Source organism: Brachionichthys hirsutus, chromosome 21 (genome assembly GCF_040956055.1).
Source record: "Brachionichthys hirsutus isolate HB-005 chromosome 21, CSIRO-AGI_Bhir_v1, whole genome shotgun sequence".
In the NCBI taxonomy this organism is placed as follows: Eukaryota; Metazoa; Chordata; class Actinopteri; order Lophiiformes; family Brachionichthyidae; genus Brachionichthys; species Brachionichthys hirsutus.
Genome location: NC_090917.1, coordinates 4,447,102 through 4,468,875, shown reverse-complemented (window position 1 = coordinate 4,468,875; position 21,774 = coordinate 4,447,102).

Genomic DNA, 21,774 nt, shown 5'->3' with positions numbered 1-21,774 from the left:
TCCGTTATTGAATTTAAAGGGAAGCATTATGCAGTTTCATTAATTCCATTGACCCAAATTAGGGTAAAGGATTTTCCAATGTTAGTACAACTGCTCCTGTTGCTGACTTCCATTCAGTAGTCAGCGCTTTCATTACCAATGAAAGCACAAATATTTCAAATTATATGCACCAAAAAGACTGATGTTATTAAATGCTGATTAACAATAATCCCTCATCTGCATGACACAAATGATTACAACAACAACAACAACAATAACAACATTAAAATCTTTAAAGACCTTTCACATTTGTCAAGAAGCTCATTGTGGCAGCATGGTGGCGTAGTGGTCGGCGCTGTCGCCTCACAGCAAGAAGATATCGGTGCGGAGTTTGTATGTTCTCCCCGTGTCCACATGGATTTTTTCCTGGTTCTCCAGTTTCCTCTCTCCTCCAAAAACATCCAATTTAGGCGAATCGATCACTCCAAATTGTCCGCCGGTGTGAGTGGTTGTCTGTCTCCGTGTGGCCCTGTTATCCGCTGGCAACACATTCAAGGTTTACCCCGCCTCTCGCCCATAGCGAGCTGGGATAGGCTCCAGCAACTCCCATGACCGGCAAAGCAGAAAAGGGGCAAGGAAATGGATGGATGGAAGAAGCTCATTGTAGCTCAACTAACATTTTTGGCGTCATACATCTTCTGCCTCCTTCTGGGTTTCTGTTTGTCTAATTCACCCCAAGACGGAAACACACACACACACACACACACATCGTTGCTGTCAAGGTGACTAATGAGAATATGTTACAGCAATGGCTGTAAACGAGACAGAGAGAAAGTGGAATCAAAGGACATCCAAATGTGTCATTGAGGAAATCAAGGCTTGCAGGATTCAGTTCTACTTTCTTCTTGCTCCTCCCCAAAGTTGAGAGACCACCCTGAGAGAATCTGTTAGGAAGGCGACCTCTGTCATTTTTAAAAATAAGTTATCTTGTTCTAGATTTGTATATATCATTTATCTGTCTGTCTATCTTCTCATATTCTTCTCTCTGTCTCTTTCTAAGGTGGCTGATCAGATTAGTGGGTATTGAGAACAACCCATTACTGTAAGGTTACAGATTCAATCTCCGAGGCAGACAGTGTGCATATCAACAGAGTTGCGTCCTGTCAAAATGTCCTTGAGCAAGATGCTGAATATACACCTGCTCATAGTCATTTTAAGTCACTGTAAATAGGAGACTGTTTATGTATATAAAATAACAAATACATCTGAAATAATGTCTTTAACCAGTTTAGAAAGTTTTTGCTAAATTTATTGGAAATTGGATCAGCTGTGGGCCTGCTGTAAAAACATTGGAAAAATCTTATTGTGTAAATATTAATGCTTCAGTGCAACTTAAGGAGAAAAAAAACACATATAAAACTGCTGCATTTCAAACCACAGTTTCAATCATTTTCTGAATGACCACTTGAGACACGGTTTTATTGCCGACCTCAGCTGTCGAATTATCACATAGATAGAGGAGAAATTGCTTTGTGTGTGTGTGTCAGAGTGAGAGAGTTGAAATAGCTCTTTGTCATTATATGTCTAAGGAGGCCCTTTAACTTGTCAACCCATTTCAGAAAGTGACACCAGTGTAATTTTCAGGCTTTTTTTTAAATCCCTATACACCAAAGCGAACATTAACATTAGAATCTATGGAGACTTACCAGCACTATGTCGATGACTCTCCTTCATCTTCAATCTAAACAGTTTGATCTCACATTGCAGAGAGATGCTGGCCGATCAATGTACACTGGAACACATTTAATCCGTTCTTTGACTGTTCGCAACCCAAAACGATTTTTCCATTCCATTTAAATTAATGTAAATCCAGGTCATCTGTTCTCCAGCCCCAGAAACATTTGTTTAAAATGCTTTTGTATGGGTTCATATGTGGCAAAAAATATAGAAAGGAATGGAAGATAACCTTCATTATGGAAAGTTATACATTAATGCTAAAATAAATCATAATAATTGCACACTTTACCTTGGTTGTTGAAAGTGTGTGGTGCATGTGGAGAAGGAAGACTACTCATTTGAATACGCTTAGACATCTTAGTAGCAATATTACATTTTGTTTTGCTCCACATTTCACTGAATCCCATGACTTTTCTTCCCCCCCTCCTTTTTTGGGGATTTTGTTCTAACAATCGAAAACAAAAATGACACATAACTGGCATACATCTTCAGCAGGAGGCAGCAGTACAGCCGATCAGCAGCATAGAAGAAATACAGCAGTAAATAATGGCATTCTGGTGACTCTGCTTGTTGAAAGATAACATATCTTTTTAGATGAAAGACACCCACGTCATCCCATCATAGTTTATTTTTTCTTTTCTTTTTTTTTTTAGAAATAATCTGGGAAACCTAGAGCAAAATAAGGTTTTGTTTTCTTTCTGCCAAGTGTCCTGGGAAACCATTTGTCATATCTTTCTTATCTGGCATTCAAAGTCTTTTTGGTTGGAGAGAGAATATCTTCTTTTGAAGGTGTGAAACTACCATGAACAAAAATACATTTATTTCACGAGGGATTCTTGGAAGTCTCTGTCAAAAACTTCTGTATTATTTATTTTCTTAATCATTATAAATGATGAGTGTTTGCAGCATCCCTTTAGGCTTTGCTTCACAGTGACATGAGGGTGTGTTTGTTGGTGTGTGTGCACCATATGTATGTAGCCAGACCCAAAAGTGCATGTAGTCCCACTGCTGCAATGAAATTAAATTCCATATTTAATAAAGATTAATTATCATCATCAAACTTTATTTGAAGCCTTCATGCTTCAGTTATTACAATAATCTTAGTTATAAAGTGCCGAAAGCAAATCTAATACTGTAGAATTAAAGTAAGCAGTGATGGAAAAGGTGTAGCTAGGATTGTTTCACGTAAGTGAAAGCAGCAATATTCCATACAGAGAACATACAGTAGTTTAAGATTGTGCTATACTTTGAACAATTTAATGCTAACCGGTCATCATTGTAAATGAGAAGCTGTTCCCTATTGGTTTTACCTGGTAAAATAAATAAAATAATTATCTATCTTTCTATCTCACCCAAAAATTTATCATGCAAAAAAAGCTTTATTGTTTCAAAATCCAATGTTTGTGTTCAACCCCCAGCTCAGAGTGATCATAAACACAAAAACATTAAATTAGTTGCATATAGAAATGACACAGAAAAACAAAGCTTGTAATTAACTACAATTTCACAAACATCTGTTCATTTCACCGCTTTTCTCTCTTTGTGTGAAGGACAACATTGTCGGTTCTCTGAAGCAGAAATGCTCTTCTGCTTTTCTCTCTCAGTAAGACCAGATCAAATTTTGCGCAGCAGGCGGTCCACTTTTCTCTTTTGTTGTTCACAGTCAGAGGCCGAGCAAAAGTAAGAATATCACAGTGTGTTGGCATTATCTGTTCAAACAGAGATTTAGACATACAAGTATTCCTTCTCAGAGCAGGATAGAGGATTAGGGATATCGCACACTGGAATCTAAGTATGTCTGTGAGATAAGTGAGAAATAAGAATAAGAAATTGCCACTGAGTAAGATCATTGTAAACGCACCATCCTTAAATAACCTAGGTATACAAATGAACAATGCATTGCAAGGTATTTGTCCTGTTTCATGCAACACATTATTTTTCCAGATTGCCAGATGTTCATGACAAGTAGTGTCAGGGATTAGTTGTTTGATGTCACATCCTAGTTTGGTGTTCATCTAAAAGAGATTAAACTTAAACAAGCAGATAAAAAAACAAATAGCTAGAACGAGAAACTGAAATATCTTACTTGACAGTGGTTTAAAGGAACGCTCTGCCACTATTGATATGAGGTGAGATCAGACATGCTAGCAAGAGAACACATTTTTCAGGAAGGGAAATCCTTACTAAATACTAGTAAGTATTTAGTTAGATACTAAATTTTTGCCAATAATCTTTGTAGACAATGTGTGAGAAAACCTTTGCTGTGTAACTAACTTTGCAAAAATAAGCATTGAACAGTGAGGCTTTTATCTAAGCAAATTATTATTGTTTATATGTTTGCCACATTCTTGGAAGTTCCCAATGGAGGACAAACAAAGTTGATTTGCTGAGTTGAGCAGGAACTATTGAATGTGAATAATTGGAACAGAAAAATAACACAAATGGTATTTGGACAGTGAATTCAACTATAAAGGGAAGATTGAAGAAAAGAAAAGAAAATCATACATGTACATCGCATCATTCATGAGATGCCATACAAATATATATACTGTAAAATTTGATCATATGGATATAGGTTGGTTTCTCTGATTTATTCTTTTAAGAATCTATTTTCATTCAGTGTCTCTTAATCGTTTCTGCAAAAAGCTCTGTAAAATTGTCTCAGTTCTTTTTCCTGGTTTCCGTTCTTTCTTACCCTCTGGAAGGAGAGATCTATTGTGCGGTTGTCAACATGACTTCTTATTATGGGGCTAAGTAAGTATAAAATTGACTTGCAGCCAGAATGTGACAGCTCACTGAAACCAATTGTGGTTTGAGTCGGCTGCATTGCTTCTCATTGCTTCACAGCGAGCAAATACTGTATGTCCTTGTATAATGTTTTTTAGACTTCAGTTTCATGGCTCCTTTTGTGCAGGACAAAGAAGTATTAGAGCATGAGAGCATAGGAGCTGGTCCCAGGTCTGTCATAGGTAGGAGGTTATATAATAGTTGAGTTAGAATAGTCGTTCGTTACATGCTCTCATCTTTAGCCACTTATCTCAATCCGGGTATTGGGTTTATGCTGCAGCCTATCCCAGCCGACACCAAGCTAGAGGTGGGGTCCACCCTGGACAAGTCGCCAGCTCATCCAAGGGCACATATGTAAATGGCTTTACTTAAATATGCTTGATCATTCTTTCCTGAGCCGGTGGTCAATATAGTGAATATATGTGTTTTGGGGTTAAAGGCCGATGTTCAAATTTTAGCCGTTATTTAGATAGCAAATCAAAATCACATACATATAAAGTAAAATACTTTGCTGTTAACTTGTGTATTGTTACTCTGTATTTGTGTAGTCTTTCCTTCACTATTAGCCTTGCCACGCGCTAGGCCTTACCGCCTACTCATGGCGAGCAGCAAATTCCCTCGGTAGAGTCGTTCTACTAAGGCGATCAGTGGCGCTCTGCTAGCTGGAGAGCTGCTGGCGGTGTTGTGCACCACTCAAGCGTGTGGCTGAAGCAAGCAGTACAAAGTTCAGTCAAACTGAACTTTGCCTCCATTTGCTGCTTACTTCAAATGGCGGTCTTGGATCTTCATGAGCTGACACGAGTGGAAAGTGGAGGTAGAGGAGAAATATAATACTTCAATGGGAAAACCAATTTCCTGTGTGTGTGCTGTCATGTTGCTCAGAGGAAATGTGGTAGCCACTGTCGTGTCAGTATTCAAGAGAAGTGAATGCTATGAATGTGAGCCTGTAGAGGCAAATTCTATGAACAGTGGGACAAAAAATACTTCAAATACTTTCTAATCTTTAAAAATGAAATACTTCTCGTTTGAGTTCAGATTTATAAAGCAGGAACTTTATTCAGAAGCACGTTTTTATAGGAAACATAATGTGTCAGATACTGTACGTAGGTCTTTTTACCAAAAGGGTGAGGTGGGATGGATTTTCTATAATATGTCAAACAACATAACAAAAAAAACATTTTTTTTTTGTTATTCAAAGGTGCCTTTCTCTCTTTTTTCCTGTCACAATCAGCCAACTGATTAAAACAGCAGTAGATGTCAAATTTGCTTTTCTGAAAAAAGGTCAGTGGTTTTCAACTTTTGAAAGAGCTCTGCTCAGCCAAAAAAACAGCTTGATACAAAGTGTTGTAAAGGGCAGCCACATTCTCAGCATCCCTTTGTTTTCTGTGTGAAATTACCGGTATATACACAATGAAAAAAAAAAATTGCACAGCACCAGGGAAATGGACGCGAGTGAGTGAGGAAAAGAGATGGAGAGAGACTAAAAACAGAGGAAATGTGAAGGCGATGAGCAGACTAATGGAGAGACAACAGATTCAGAGAAGTGTTATAGAGACCCACTGGAGAAGTGTGAAGGAGAACTAAAGTGAGAGAGTGCAGAAAGTTTGGAGTCCTGAACGGCATTTCCAAGTGAATGAGAGCAAAGCAGATAGAACTGGGCAAAAAGGAGGAGAGATTGCACATGTCATGTTGATGGATGGGCTGACATTTCTCCTGGCCGAGCTAATGCTGTCTCGCTGCTGACACTGCGACTATACACGTATACGCATAAATACAAACACACACACACACAGCTATAAAGCACTCAGAGAGTGCATACCTCCAACAACGCCTTTGTCACTAAAACCGGAACGGCTGGAAAAATATTTTCCACATGATGTCAAAATAAAGTCTTGCAGCAAGTCAGAGCTGCACCGCCACTGCAATGACGTCATGCTAAATTTAACAATACATTGTAATTATTTAACCATCGATTTAACAGGAAGCTAACATGAAAGCTGTCTGAGTGAATTTTAATCTGTTTCATGTCATCTGCAGATTAGTGTCAGCACATGGTCTACGACCAAGTACAGATGGATTAATCTACTATGATACGGTCCTAGATCCATCTTTACATCAACGTCCTTTCACAGCATTTCATTATATCTTTAAGGACAAAAATCGCCTCCGCCTCTCATTGGTTGAGTTATTAAAGCATCAGCTCCTGCTAAACTAGGCTTGTTTCCGGTGTCGTTTTCAGTACAGCACTTGTCTAAATGAAAGTTGATTTGCGATCCATGCATCTGACGTGATTGATTTTGCACATGAAGAGTAACCAGTGTGGCTCACTCATTCATGACTTCCATCCTCAGCTCTGGAATAAATTTCACCCAGTGCTGAATGAATATTTTTTAAGCATCTCCTGAATTTAATTTGATGAAATATGTGATACTAAAGTATATTATGTCTTCTATGTATTTCACAAACTTAAACACTGCACTACATTTTCACTGAATCAGATGCCCAGCAACACAGTGAAATGACAATAACATATTTTTATTCTATTAATTTCTATTTTAAACTTTTTATCTAAATAAGATGCTCCATGCAGCTCTCTGGTTGTGCTGGCAACAATACTGCTCTGTGCTGTTATCATTTTGTCAATAGTCACTCTGTAATACAAACTTAAATGGATGTTTGTGTACCGGTAAATTACAGGAAAGTAGAGTGTAGAAAACATTCAATCACAATTTCATCTGGTGCAATTTATTTCGTTCACATATGTCGTCACTTGTGTATTTTTTGTCTATTATTTTGTTTTGTTTTTCAAATATATGTGGATGTATTTTAATGCTTGAAATCAAAAAGGTGATGATTCTTGTGGCTAGTTCTGTTGTATTTTGTAACCCTAAAGCACATTACCAGACCCTTTTGAAATGCTGAAAAAGCTGTGAGGAGGGATTCAGAGTTCTGGATGCGAATTAGCAAATATAGGTTTAATAACAGTGTTCCAAGAGTCCCACAGTGATTAATCAGATAATTCTACCATGAAATGCAGAAAAAAAAACTGATTTTCTATCCTGGTTCCAAGAGAAAGGTAACATGAGGATTGATTTGGATAATTTGTATTCTACCCCGAAAATGATTCCATTAAATGTTGAATAAAATTTTCCTTTTTGTGTCTTTGAAGTCACGAAGACTGTGATTACAGCTGGGCCAGTGAGCTGTTATCGCTTCCATCACCTTCATGATCCAAACGTTTATTCAACACCTTTTCATTAAAAAAGCACAACAACCAACTGATAAATAGGTATTTTTTCCACTTTCTGAACAGCAGAATATTTGTTTTAGTCAGTTTTCACCTGATCATGAGGTTGTAAATTCACATGTGATGCTTAATGTCCCAAAGTGATGGAAATATAATTAGTAGGGTTTGCCAAAATTATTTTAATTTCAAAGCCAAAGAGTGTTGGACTGGGGGGTGGAATTTGTCCCCTGACTGATGTCAATGTGAAACATTAAATCCTTGTTGTCTCAATTAAAGCTCAATCAAAAAACAAAACTTAGAATGGACCAAATCCTCTGTGCACAATGCCAACGGGAAAATAACAGTTTCAAGTCAATAATTGTGTTGATTTTGCTGGTAGTACAAAAAAAGACTGAAAATATTAAAAAAAAACGAATGCAAGGGGAGGGGTAAACTCAATAAAGTCAGAGTGAATGTTTATGTTGACGTTTTTCAGAAATGGAGATAACTGGCTCTTTGTCATGTAAACAAACACCAACCTTCTGCTTCCTGCCGGACATGGAAAGAATAGAATACAATTAACTCACAAAATTAGTGTTATTTAATCAAAGATTTGTCACATTTTATTCTAACTTATAGGTATCTAAAACACACAGAAGATCACACAAGTGTGTTTGCATTCAAAGTTTTCCTATGGTAAACACAGTGAGTCCCAAATGCTGTGGTCAGACTCCTGATGAGATCTCAGAGGACACATCGTATTCCTACCATTTTAGCTCAACCTTTAAGCCACCTCTCCTGGTTTAGCGTTTACTTTAAAATGTCATTGATCACATTTAAGAAGCAGTTTGGACTGGCTCCCAGTGAAACATCCCCAGGCAGAACTGTTCTGGTCATTTCAAGTTTCGAGGCTGATGATTAATGTTGTTCTTCAAGTAGAAAAGATGGAACTTTAAAGCAAAATGAGAACGCACGACTTCTGTTTCGTGCCATGACAAACCCAGAGAATTCTGCGAGAGCTGTCTCTAAGGGTGAAAGAGTCCATACGTTTACAGTTCTAAAATAAATGCTTCGCCTCAGTTATTTGTATGCCTCTTAAATGATTCAGTTGCTGTTGGCGGTTTTAGAATATGTGAGCAAAGAAAAGAAAAGCCAAACAACATGAAAGCTGATGCTACCGACTGTTGGCGGAGATATCCAGCAAAACCTTCCGAACTTGTGTGTGTTGAGTAGGTCGGGAAGTATTTTGAGGTTGAATGCCAGCAGTTCGCATGCAATAAATCTGTATGTATATGGGGATTTCAGGAAAAACAGCGCAAACACAAAAGTCAGAAAAAACTTTGTCGATACAGCGTGGAGGGTTTAATTGCTGCGACTGACTGCATTTGCCATCGACACTGATTGCCCAGATAAAAAGTCAGAAGCAGAGTTGAGCATCATACTTAGAATGATTCAGCCTGTACCTTAGTGACTTCCTTGACTCTATCTGTTAAAATATTGCATACACAAACTCAAATTACTTTAGTAGTAGAGTCCCAAACTTTTCTCTACCCATGCCTAAATTTACCCAGTGGCTTCGTGACAGAATCCCAAGAAGGTTCTTGGTGTTCTCTGGAGTGATGAAACAAATCTGTAACTTTCTGTGACCTGTGGATTAAGCTATATGTCAGGAGGAGGAAGAACGGGGTGTGTGCTGAAAAGAAAAGTGCATACAGTGAAGCATGGCAACAGCTTGGTGATGCAATGGAGCGACTTTGTTTCCTCAGGCACTGGGAGCCTGCAGCATGTATAGAGGAAGATGGATTCCACTGAGCGTCAGGAAATCCTAGAAGAAAACATTTCACCAAGTATAGGGAGGGTCAAATTTAGGCATCACCGGGCATTCCAAAAGGACAATTATCGCCCGCAACCATTCCAGTCCACTACTTTTAATCTGTTGCAGGAAAGACGAGAACTGGCAAGAAACCAAACACATAATAATTTAGACTCCAACTAAATGCATATGTCTGCATAATATTATACGAGTGTTTTTATGCCAAAGTGGATCATTCCGATTATGTTGAGGAGTGACTCTGGCTTAAATGTGGGACTTGCACTGGTCTTATCCTGCTCTTGGGTCGGACTTGATTTGATCTTGACTCTTGATCTTACACCGGGTGTGATGCACTCTGGCCTCGTGGTCCTGACTAGAATTAGCTGGTCATCTTTATAGCGCTGCCACTCATTCATGCACTGTGTAGTGAGCGTTAAATTGTGTGCTTTCCTCTATTGGCTGTTGTGTGACAGCTAATTAAAACCCTTCAGTGGCATCCTCTGCTCCTGCACCAGAGACAGACATTAGTCACTCTTATCTTCATACAAATGCTAATTACACACACATGCACACAAAACAAACTGCACACCCAGTGTATGCTTTTCTGTGGTGTGAAACAGCTTCTGTCTGTGCTCAGAATGTATTCTAGCTAAGAATGAAAAGCACGCGCAGAGGCACACATTCATAATATTTTATGTAGACATACGGAGTCCCTCTGTCACTTATTATTCTCAATAACATGTCATTTGCGGTTTGTGTGTGGTAGATAAGCATTAATCATTGTGTTACTGCACATGCATGCATTTCTGCAGGGGTTAATACACATTTGGATGACAGCGTCTACATTCGTGTGCGTGTACGTATGAGAGAGAGAAAGAGAGATCTGCTGATGTCATCTGTTTATTTGATAGGCCATAAAGACAGATATCTTCTCATTACCCTCTTAATCGCTCGACCTTTGTAAAGTCAATCAAAATGTAAATGTATTTTTGGAGCCTTTGAGGTGTTGATAAAAGCTGGAACATTGTTTTGACACTATGTTCTTCAAATCTTTATTTTGTAAATGTAATCTCTTATTTTAATCTAAAATAGCAACAATATATTTTAGCTAAATTGCCTTTGTTTAGACTGTGTGAATATTTTTTTTTTATTTAGCAGTATAAAATGGCTTCATGTATTTTAAACGTTGAATGTCTAACACACAGTTTCCAAAAATGGACTGTCCACTCATTAAAAAAAAAGCAGAAAAAAACCAAATAATTATCCAGATTTTTATTCTTCTCTTTTGCATCTGTTCTCCTCTTAATAAGAATAATACAGTTATAGAGAGTTTGAGTTCTGTTTCTTAAGTAATATGTTTATCCTCATTTGTACGAGCACATCCCACAAAACGGTATTCCACTTATTCTCCTGGGAATGTTAATTTCTATTTAAGGGTCAGTTCTATAAGAACTGCTTTTGGAGAGGAACATTCATCCATGTCTCATTCAAACATAAGATGTTGCCGCTACAGAGCGTATGCTTTACTTTTTTTCTTGTAGGGATGTTCTTGTTTGAAGCTCATGTTTGACTGGCATATCATATTGCTTTCATCTTGAAGCATTCACATCAGTCAGTCTTGACACACTAAATTGCAGAAGGTCTCTTTACAGTGGCTTTAAATGTCAGCATAAGTGTGTTTGTGATCAGATAAATCCTCCGGATTTCTTGGATTCTTCTAAGAGAGTCTAATTCTACTGAATTTAGTGCAGCTTTGCAGAGTCAAACAAATATAATGAGCCATCCTGAACAATGCAGGTGATTTAAAACATCGGAGAAGGCATCAAAGAGGATCAGCATAATTTGTGTCTGTGCTTGGATTTCTTTTGGCAGTATATTTTAATCATAAATAAGTTTTTGCAACAACTCGGCTTAGTTTATTTGGCTCTTAAGTGCCAGAAATCCGTGGGTGAAGATGCTGCCATGTGAAGCATCCCTCTCCAACTATAAGCCACTAGCATTTGAGTAATGCTCACCTCGTCTCCAAAAGACCTCTTTGGTGGTGACCTTGACAAAGGCACTTAACCCCACCTGCTGCCGCTGAGCCGGGGCTGCGCAGAGCAGCTCTCCTGAGTCGCTTTGCACAACTGAATGAGGGCGAAATAGATGGCATTGGGGAAACGTTTACAACAGTGTTTGGTGATAATTTTAAAACGAGTACTCAGCCCAGGTGTCTGCTCATTTCCTTCTACAGTTTGAACACTGTAAGAGTGTGATGCAAAACTAAAATGTATCTGTTAACCACCAAAATACCCGTGTTTCGGTTTCACATGTGCTTTTGCAAAAGCGTGTTGCATGTATTTCTTTTTGTCCTAGTTTTGTATTGTATTGTTTTTAAATTGTGTTTGTTTTGGTGTTATTTCATTGCTATTTCTTGTCTGTACGTTCATGCATGTATGGATAAAAGCAGACATGTTTTTTTTATGTGCTTTTTTTTATTTTGTGTTTTGCAGTTTATGCTCACCTGGAGCACACAAGAACTGAGCAGGTGCGCATGAAAAAAGCTCCAAGAACAATCAGTGCTAATGGAAAAAGATGCTCGCGTAGGAGCATGTTTGCTGTGGGAGTGCTTGCTTGACCCTTCCGCTACGCTTTTGGGCTACACCACGTTCCATCAATACTTTTATTTGATTTGATTTGTTGAATCTGTGCTGATAACACTCTAGTCTCAGGTGGGTGAGCCTTGTTTTTTTTTTCTTTCCACCCGGCTTGGACATCTGGCAAAGAAAATCAATGCATGTATATAAATATTCATGATTTCCCATATTTCCTAGGATGAAAAATGAATATGCCACCTTATGTTGAGAGCATATCCTTATTAATTTGCAGTGCATGGTTAATAAACGTCTCAGGTAAATGCATTCTGTGAGTCAGGAAGAAAACATAAATGTTTGTGGATGTATAGTCTTGGCTTTGAAAGGAATGTTGCTTTGTTTTTTTCATGTAATGATGCGGCTATAATTGCCGTCTACCACCCAGTTTAGCTTTGGATCCTCTCACTTCAACTCAGGACATTCCTGTAGGATACTTTGTGCTTTATGCTCATTTTAATGAAACAGTTTACTTCTCTCCAGCATCCCTAAGAAACTTTAGTGCAAATAATTGGTGTCAGGGGAGACAATGGAGGTTTTCAGATACACACACACACACACACACACACAAAACACTCTATTGCGCTCCTGTACACATACAATATTACATTATTATAATAATGTTATGCAAATTACCTCATTTTGTGTGTATTTACATGACTATGTCATACCTGTTTTATAATTACAGTGTTAACAATGACAGCGTCAAATTTTGTTTGTGACATTTGAAATCCAATGTTTAAACACAATATAGCCACAACTCAAATTGCAATACCGCACAGCATTAGCTTTTACAAACATGTCCTAACTGTACGGGTCAACAAAATAGATGAGCAGCATCAACTGTTGAACTTCTACACTAATGGCCTGAAGCCCTGATTGACTCAGGACGTACACACCTGTATGTCATGCTGATTGACATGAAGGATGCTTCGTCTGATTGGATGAATGGTCGTCTGACAGTGCAGGTAACTGAATGATTAACTGGCTGGCACGCTGACTAAACAAGCAGAGTATGTGATGTCTGGCTGTGAGGGCAGCTGATATAGACTGCCAGCACACAAGGCAAGCAGCCATTTGTGTCCGAGGAGGCTGAGTGACCGGCAGGCCAACCTGTGCTGTACGGCGCTGAATTGAGAGTAGGCGGAGAGGAGACTGACCAGTAGTAACAGTAAAAAGGCTGCACATATACATGACAAAAGAGCGAGCGGGTTTTTGTGCAGACAGAAAATTAGTGAAAAGAAAATCGAGAATTGAGTTTTATCTTCTTTTGTTGACAAGATCCATTGTCGGGATGCAGGATGCTTTGGTAAGAACCTTCACACAACACACACAGACACTCTGCATCCGTTCTCTTCTTTAAGATAACTGCATCCCTGTTTGAATCATTCCCATATGCTATAAAATCGGCACATAAAATGGGAGCTTTATCCAAATTTCAGTCCAGCCAACGAGAACATTCTCATCATACACTGAATATACTGAAATCAAACTACTTCAAAGTCACAGCTGTACTTCACCACTTGACAGGAAGTTTTTTTATTTACTTTATTTATGACTGAAAGCTGCACACTGCACTTAGGATGAATTACACATGGCAGACTGAAGAAAGCAATTCCTTCCACTGCCGGCTACACCTGCGATATTGTTGTTTAGCAGGTGCTTAAAGTCAGCAAGACATCAGCTGACAGAGACCTTATCTTTAACAGCACCAGCTGTACGATCAGTGCGGATCATTGAAATGCCACGGCAATAGATTGCGTTGTTTAGTCACATATTACTTCTTGTCAGTATTCACACATCAGGTATGAAATGAAAGAAACAGCCAGAGATACAACAAAAACTCCGGTTAATCTTAAACAAATATTGGTGAGGGCTTTGGGGTTGAAATTAAATCAAATAGACTCCAAATGTACCACAATGCGATTTATTTTAGACTCTAAAATAAATGCATCTGCGCTTAATGAGTCTAATTTTCTTTAGCCCACAGTGTCTGTACTAACAATATTCCCATCATACTATATTTGTGTTATTTGACCACCCCCACAACAAGTTGGTTTTAATTGGTTTGTTCCTTATTAAACTGTATTAAACACCCCCCCCCCCCCCCCCCCCCCCACACACACACAGATGTCTTGATTTAGTGGAAAACTCTGGCTGACTATTTTAACTCGTCCTCTGTTTGTCCCCTCAGACTCATATTCTGTTGCCTTTTCTGCACTCTTATTGACTTTCAGCCTCAGCCTGCTTGTCCAATTCAGGTGCATTGAAGCCAATCCCAGTCCCCCCCCCCCCACCCTGCCCCAAAAAACGTTGATGGATGCCGGAGAAGTGCGCACGGGCATCAGGTTGTCAGCAGCTTTGAACAAGACGATATCGCTTACGATTCCCAATGAGCCATCACTTCACCACTCCAGTTGGGCTTATAACTCTTTATCTTTACATTTACTACGCATCATGCAACCAGTGTATATGCAGAGCAAAATGCCACACATGGAGATGAGGCAGCTTTTGTTTCAGAAAATCTAGAAACTCTGAAAAGGTCATTCAAATGACGCCGTGCATGTTCCTCGTTTCTGCGCTTCAGTACTCGCAGGTAACCAGATATTTATCTACGGTTGCTGTCACAGCAATGAAGATCTGGCTAAATCCAATATCATTCTAGTGGGGGAAAAGGCTCTGCCCTTGTGTTTCTTTAAATCACAATTTTATCAGGCATGTCCAGGATGCAACGATGACGCATCGGCAATGTAATATTAGGGAGAGCTGGTTCTCTCGTGAAATTTCACCTCCACATATAAAATACAGTTATATAACATGCCAGGTTAAGTTGTTGTACTATATATTTGACATATTTAAGATTGCTTTAAGATATGTAGCTATCAATGAGTTGCATAGCTATATACAATGTACTGTATACCTTTAAACAAGCCAATTTTGGTTTTCTCATCGTTCTTTGCTTTTTTTATTTATTTGTATCTGATTATTGTTGCTATTGTAGCTTTTATAGTACAGCAATTTTAATCTATAAAACAACAGCCCCAATGCCTTGGTCCTTCCAGGACTGTGTTTGCTCGGCCTTGCAGGTAATCGGATGGGTGGAGCTGAGATGACAGCAGGTAATTGGGAACACCTGATGCTACTTAACCCCGCCTACCCAGTCACCAGGTGTCTGCAATCAGAAATTATACTGACAGTTGTTGCAGATAATAATATCTCTCTCATTACCTCCACAAAGGAGGTTCTGTCTTTGCGCGCTTTATAAACTGTGTGTGTTTTGTCTTCATGCAAACACAAGCGGTTGGGAGAGGTGCTGTATCTGCACACCAGCACATGGAAATGTGCCACAGGAGTGGCTACAGGTGGCGACTTTCTTCTCTTGTCACACATTCTGATTTACTGGTAAACATTGAGCTATAAAGTTTTATAATCTACAGCCAGTGGTTCTCGGTCTTAAAATATACAGTATATGTTTTTGGATTTCAGCTGAACATAAAAAAATACAGTTTATGAATAAATAGAACAATCAGTAAGCTTTGTGTTTTAAAAACACAACTTGATCTACAGTAAAAGTAAGGTAAGATGGAATCACTGAAGTTAAGCATGAGTAGCCAAAACCATGTTTTTCACCCAAAGGTCAAGCTTCATTCATTAGATTTTGAGTGCATTTTTATTCTACTTCATTCTGTCATGCGCAAGAAATACCAGGGACGTTTAATTGTTTTTGACAGACAGAAGGATGTTTTCTTGAAGCAACTTTTAATGTCTATATGATTGGGCGTGTACAGAATGTCTATGAAGCTGCTGGATTTGAAGCAGATTTAGTGTCTGGTTTTGTGTGTGCAGGAATTTGTGATTTCTGCCCTGCCTTGGTGGAGGAAAGTGGATTTCATTGGTGCTGACATGAGAGGAGCGAGTCTGCACCACTGCACTGAGCCTGATGAAAACAATAGTCTCCGGCGACAGGAAGCAATTCCAGGAAGAGTATGGATCTTTTTTGGACTCCATGCTTTCGAGCAATCAACTCTGATTGGCTGACTACTTTTGGTGATAAATAATAACATTTTAGACAATTGATTAAACATAACATTTATTAAGTAACTAAAATAGTATTTGTATTTTTGGACCGGAAGTGTTTACCTTTGTATGTATATTTAATATGTTTGTGGTAGTCAGTGAATATATATTATGCTGAATAGGATGACTATGTGACATAAATAGAAGATGGATTTTGGCATCAGCGTAAGGCAATCAGAACCTAATTTCCAGACACTTGCATGCCTGCAAGCACAAGCTCACACTGGCAAGTAGCAGAAATATGATGGCAATACATTCAGATTACATTGTAAACAGCTTTGTGTCTGTGCTATTACCATCTGGTCTTGTTAGAGAAGAAATGCGGATCATAAATCAGCCCTGAGGCTGATTTAAATGGCTGTCCTCCTGGCGCTATTTGGGACAAAATTGTGTTTCATTGTTTAACCCAGCAAAATCTTGATTTGGAGATTAAAATTCCCCCCGAATCAGCATTTTGACACTGTGACAAAACAAAAAAAAAACTTCTGAAATCCTTTCAAATTTCAAATTAAGATATTATGGGACTAAACAATGAAATTGAGTCTCAGATGAAGTAATTATTTTATATCACTTGAACAAACTGCCAGATTAGTTTTTCCTATGTTTTGGCATCAAAGATATACCAATCAATTATTGCTATATACTGATCAGACTGTAAATAACGTTACCATAGGTCCATCACACTGCTGTTGTTAAAAGGATGATATTAAAATCCTGTACTTTTACAACCTGAGTCTATATTTTATATAGGATATTATAATGTTTAAATCACAATGACTTGGTAGGGCGGGGTGATTGATCAATAATTTATCCATAGTCCTTTCCCTTATCTCCAATGTCTCATTTAAAAATAAATAAATAGTGGAACCAATCACAGTCGTGGATGATGCACCAAGAAGGTCACAAGTTCAAATCTGACTTGGGGGCTTTCTGTGAGGAGTTTGCATGTTCTCCTCGTGTCTGCGTGGGTTCTCTCAAGGTTCTCCGGCTTCCTCCCAAAAGAAACATGCAAACATTTGGCGAATTGGTTACACTAAATCCGCTGGTGTGAGTGTGTGGCCCTGCGCTGAACTGGCGGCTTGTCCAGGGTGTACCCCGCCTCTCACCCGTAAGACTGCTGGGATAGCTGCCAGCACAACCCGTGACCCGGCAACGGAAAAAGCAGTTCAGAAGATGAATTAATTAATTAATGTAAGAAGAGAAAGGACAGATTAACTAAAATAAAACTGTATAACTCAAAGCAGCAGATGGAAGAATAATACACCACAAATATTCAGATGAGCGCAGATAACGTGTTCTAATTTGTCATAAATGGTGTTGCATGACAAATTCAGCAACAGAGACCAACTGATGAATATTTTGGGTCGGATATCAGGATGCACCTTCAATATTGAGGCTGGAAACACATTACTTGGAAGTGTGTGGCAGCTGACATAAGCCCCACCAAATCAAGTTACCTGGGTTTATGCTGTTCTCATGACAACACAGTGTGTGGCCTCACAGTGTGTGGCCTGGCAGTATGACAACTTTAAGGCAGAACCCTAAAAAGGACCTGTCATAAAAAAATATAGATTTTTTGCCGGTTGCAAAAATAGCAACATGCAAACTTCCATAAATTACATGAAACACGTGATCCAAGAAGATTCCCTTCCTAACTGTTGTAGGCTTGTGACCATACATGTGGTCAAAGAAAAATGGGCTGTTTCCACTCTTTCCTGGGGCAAATTTCAGAGTCAGAACTGTCCTCCAAGAAAGGACGGAGCAGAACTGAACCGAGCACCATGTAGCTCTGATGTGGTCTCAGCCGACAGGAGACATTCTCAATCCCGGTAATCCTTGACACTAAACCTGAACTGCACTGTGTGATCTTCGCTGACACCCCCCCTGCTGTGCTTCTTCTCCAGTATGTGCAGTTGTTTCCGCTTCTTTCAGGAGATATGACATCGCCACGGGAAACAGACAGTGTTTATTAGGGTATTCTGGTTGTTAAAACCAAAAGCTAAAGCTTCACTTTGTTCAGGTGTTGGAGGGCATCCGGATTGAGGCTCATAAAGGGCAGAGAGTGTTATTTTATGGGAACGGATGTGTTGAATAAATGATTTTTTTCTTTTTTTTCTGAGACCTAATTAAAGACACAGTGCCCTGTGAAGCTATTAACATCTGCTACCAAATGAATTAGGGAGTACTTCAGCACAGGGTGGATTCAAAGCAGACAGAAAACATAATTTTCTTGTTCAGGTCATTCTTGCTTTTTTTTTTCTTTCTCAGACTGTTTGTCCTTTCTACATTGGAAATATTCCTTTATACAGTCAGTGTTTCTGCAGCTTTTTCCTCACTTCGTTTCATTCACAAATGACTTTTTTTTTTACTTCCCCATTATCATACATAATACACATAACACCAATGCTGACACCTCTGCGCATTGCTCTTCTTCTTCTTCTTACATATTATTACAAGAAATATAACTACCAGAAAATATGACAGAACATACTGTCATGTCTTCAGATGATCTTCCAATATAATCAGTGATTTTGTGGCCTCCTGCTTTGAGCAGTGTTTAAATTTTAATTTCATGTTCACATAGGGAGATTCCTTTAACGTGTTGTGACAATCAACCAGCTGACAGTGAACACATCAGTGGATGGACACTCCTTGACTTTTTTATTTATGGTATCTGTTCTGTATCTTTACCTTGTTAAAGTATAATCTCCCTTTGACAAAACAATGTTGGTTTTCTTTTCTTCTGTGTGGTTCACTAAACCAATATGGGTTTATGGCTGCTCCGCCAGAAAGGGATACACTGGCACTGGGCAATGCTTTATAGTAAGTGTTGAATCCAACAGAGCGGTATTCTGCATGAGGAAGGACTTTAAAGACGTTTAAAGATTGGTTGGCTTTGCAAATCAGTGCTTGGTGAACTGCCTCAACCTCTGTTAAAATGCAGGTCACTGCCCTCTTTAGTCGGACCGTTTATCTCAAAACAAACTAAAGAGTATAATAAAGATGATTTGGTGTTACTTTCCCTCTTATCTGGTTTTAGTAAGAAAGCACATACAAACGTTAAATTGAAGATAACAAGCCAAGCAATTGAGAACCATCGATTGAGGTTGAATAAAAAAAGGCGATCATTGAAGTATTTGTGGATAAAAACTCTAAATTATTAAAAGGCAATTATGTTTTTTGTGTGAAACAATTTACCTTTCTCCTTGCCTTCTGTACCCGAATTCTGCATTGCAGTGGCTCCACTCCTTGTGAGGTCAAGCAAGGGAAGCTCATTTCACCTTCGCTGATCAATAATGTTAGAAAATCAACACTTCTCTCAGCCATGTGATGATATGTTGAGCAACCCCCATACTCGGTTTCTGCATCTCGCGCTATCATCTGCTAATTATACCGACTCAGATAAGCATTACTAATGTGTGAAAGATCATCATTCCTTTTGATGCACCGAGTGCTTTGTTGCAAAGACAAACCTCTTTTGTACCGGGTGGTTTGTCTTGATAAGTGAGGGCCGACTGATCTTGGCTGCATCTCCTGAGCTCAATAGGATTTGGTGTAATCCCATAGAGCAAAGCAGAGCAGATGAACCCACTAGTGAGATGACAGTGGTATAGGGATGCATTTGGTCTCACCATTTGCCTACGAATCTTTCATTGGTAGGAATTTCAATACTTTGATTGTGTAATTGGAAATGCCCGGATCAATCTCCTAACATTGTTTCATTTCAAATCCGTTTCCCCGACCCCACCGCGAAGGCTCTTACGGTTATTGCTGCATGGCTAGCGCACTCAGGAACAGTGTTGCCTGTAATCACAGAGCGGATGGACAGAAAGGAAAGTTCACTGACAAACAAGAGTGTGAACTGGTTCCATCTCGCACCATCATATCAGGTTTGCCATCAAATTAAGAAATAAAGAAAGTAATCACAAGATGCCTTGTAATATCCTTGAGCAGGTGGCTCATAGCTATCACTCCTATCAAATCATTTATTGGCAAAAGATAAAATCCAAAACTAGAACACTCATAGTTGGGTCACACTGTAATGACTACTGGGCCTGCTGCAGTGCACTCTGAGATCGTGTATTGAATGTTTGGGGGTGGGAATATTGCATGATAAAAATGAATATAATATATATATATGTTTAGCTGATTTGCAGCGTGACATCTTAATTAAAGAAGTCACATGACATCTGGATGCTGTTTTCTGCAGAGCGTAGTCAGCACCACTTACTGTCAATTTAAAATAGCTACCAGGCTCTCAAATGGAACCTCCGAACACCTAAATAAAGTGAGTCCAAACATTTTACCTACTGGTGATAAAACATTCTGATAACTACTATACATAGTACATTTTGCTACAGAATTATATAACAATTGGTTTAATCTTATGTAAATCATCTATAAGATTTAAAGTATAACTTAAAACTGTACCCTTCAAGGATTGGCCAATTAGAATAGTTTCGTTATTTTCTTTTACAGTAAATAACTAAAAACAAAAACCTCAGTCTCCTTGTAATATTTTCAAAAACTACAAGGTAGAAGCTTTCACAACATCGTTATTGGACCTGACACAGAAATTGAGGACACTTTGGTTTGGAGTTCTGAATACAAGATAAACTTCATCATCTGTGCCGCTTGAAATTGGACCATTATTGGTCAAACAAACAAAGCAAATACAGATTCCAATTTTACGTACAAAACTAAATTTACATTCCACTAAGAAAATGTGAGTCACAGAGCAAATGGTGAAGAGAACATCAACACCACCTGCTCAAGTATAAATATGCTAAAATGCTGCATGATGAGAAGGTGGAATTTGTAAACATAATACTAATATTGTTTTAATCTATTATCTTTCTTGATTAGTCAGAATATTTATTTCACCAATAATCCTATATATATTTAAATGTAACATCATCTATGGATGGAACACTTGCTTAGATCCCTGAAGTGTCGCAGTTGAATGGTCCAACCGGAATCAATCAATGAAAAGTCAAGAGACGGAGAGTGATTGGTGACTTCTCCATGCAGGAGCAGAGGATCCATAAACGATCTGATCTGCAGCTTCAAATGAGCATGAAATCCAAGTATCGGCTGCAGATCTCAAACATTTACGAATAATAAAAAACAAACACACTACAGGACTTTTTTTTTTAAAGTAATGTCCCACTTTAATACGATTTTTCTTTTTTTCATTCAACTTTATGAGAGTATACCGTCGAGTTAAAAATTGATGAGATAGCCGAACAGCGCTGCTGCGCCTCCCTCTCCGCCATGGGGCGGAAAACACTGGAGCAGAGCGGAGGGGAGCAGATCGGAGGGGAGTAGAGCGGAGGGGAGCAGATCGGAGGGGAGTAGATCGGAGGGGAGCAGAGCGGAGGGGAGTAGAGCGGAGGGGAGCAGAGCGGAGGGGAGCAGGACAACTCCCCGCTAATCCGTGCGCCGCTTCTTCTTTCTTTCTTCTTTCTACGTAATTAGATTACGGTGGCGCGGCGTCGATCGCTGCTGACGCTGCCTGCTGCTCC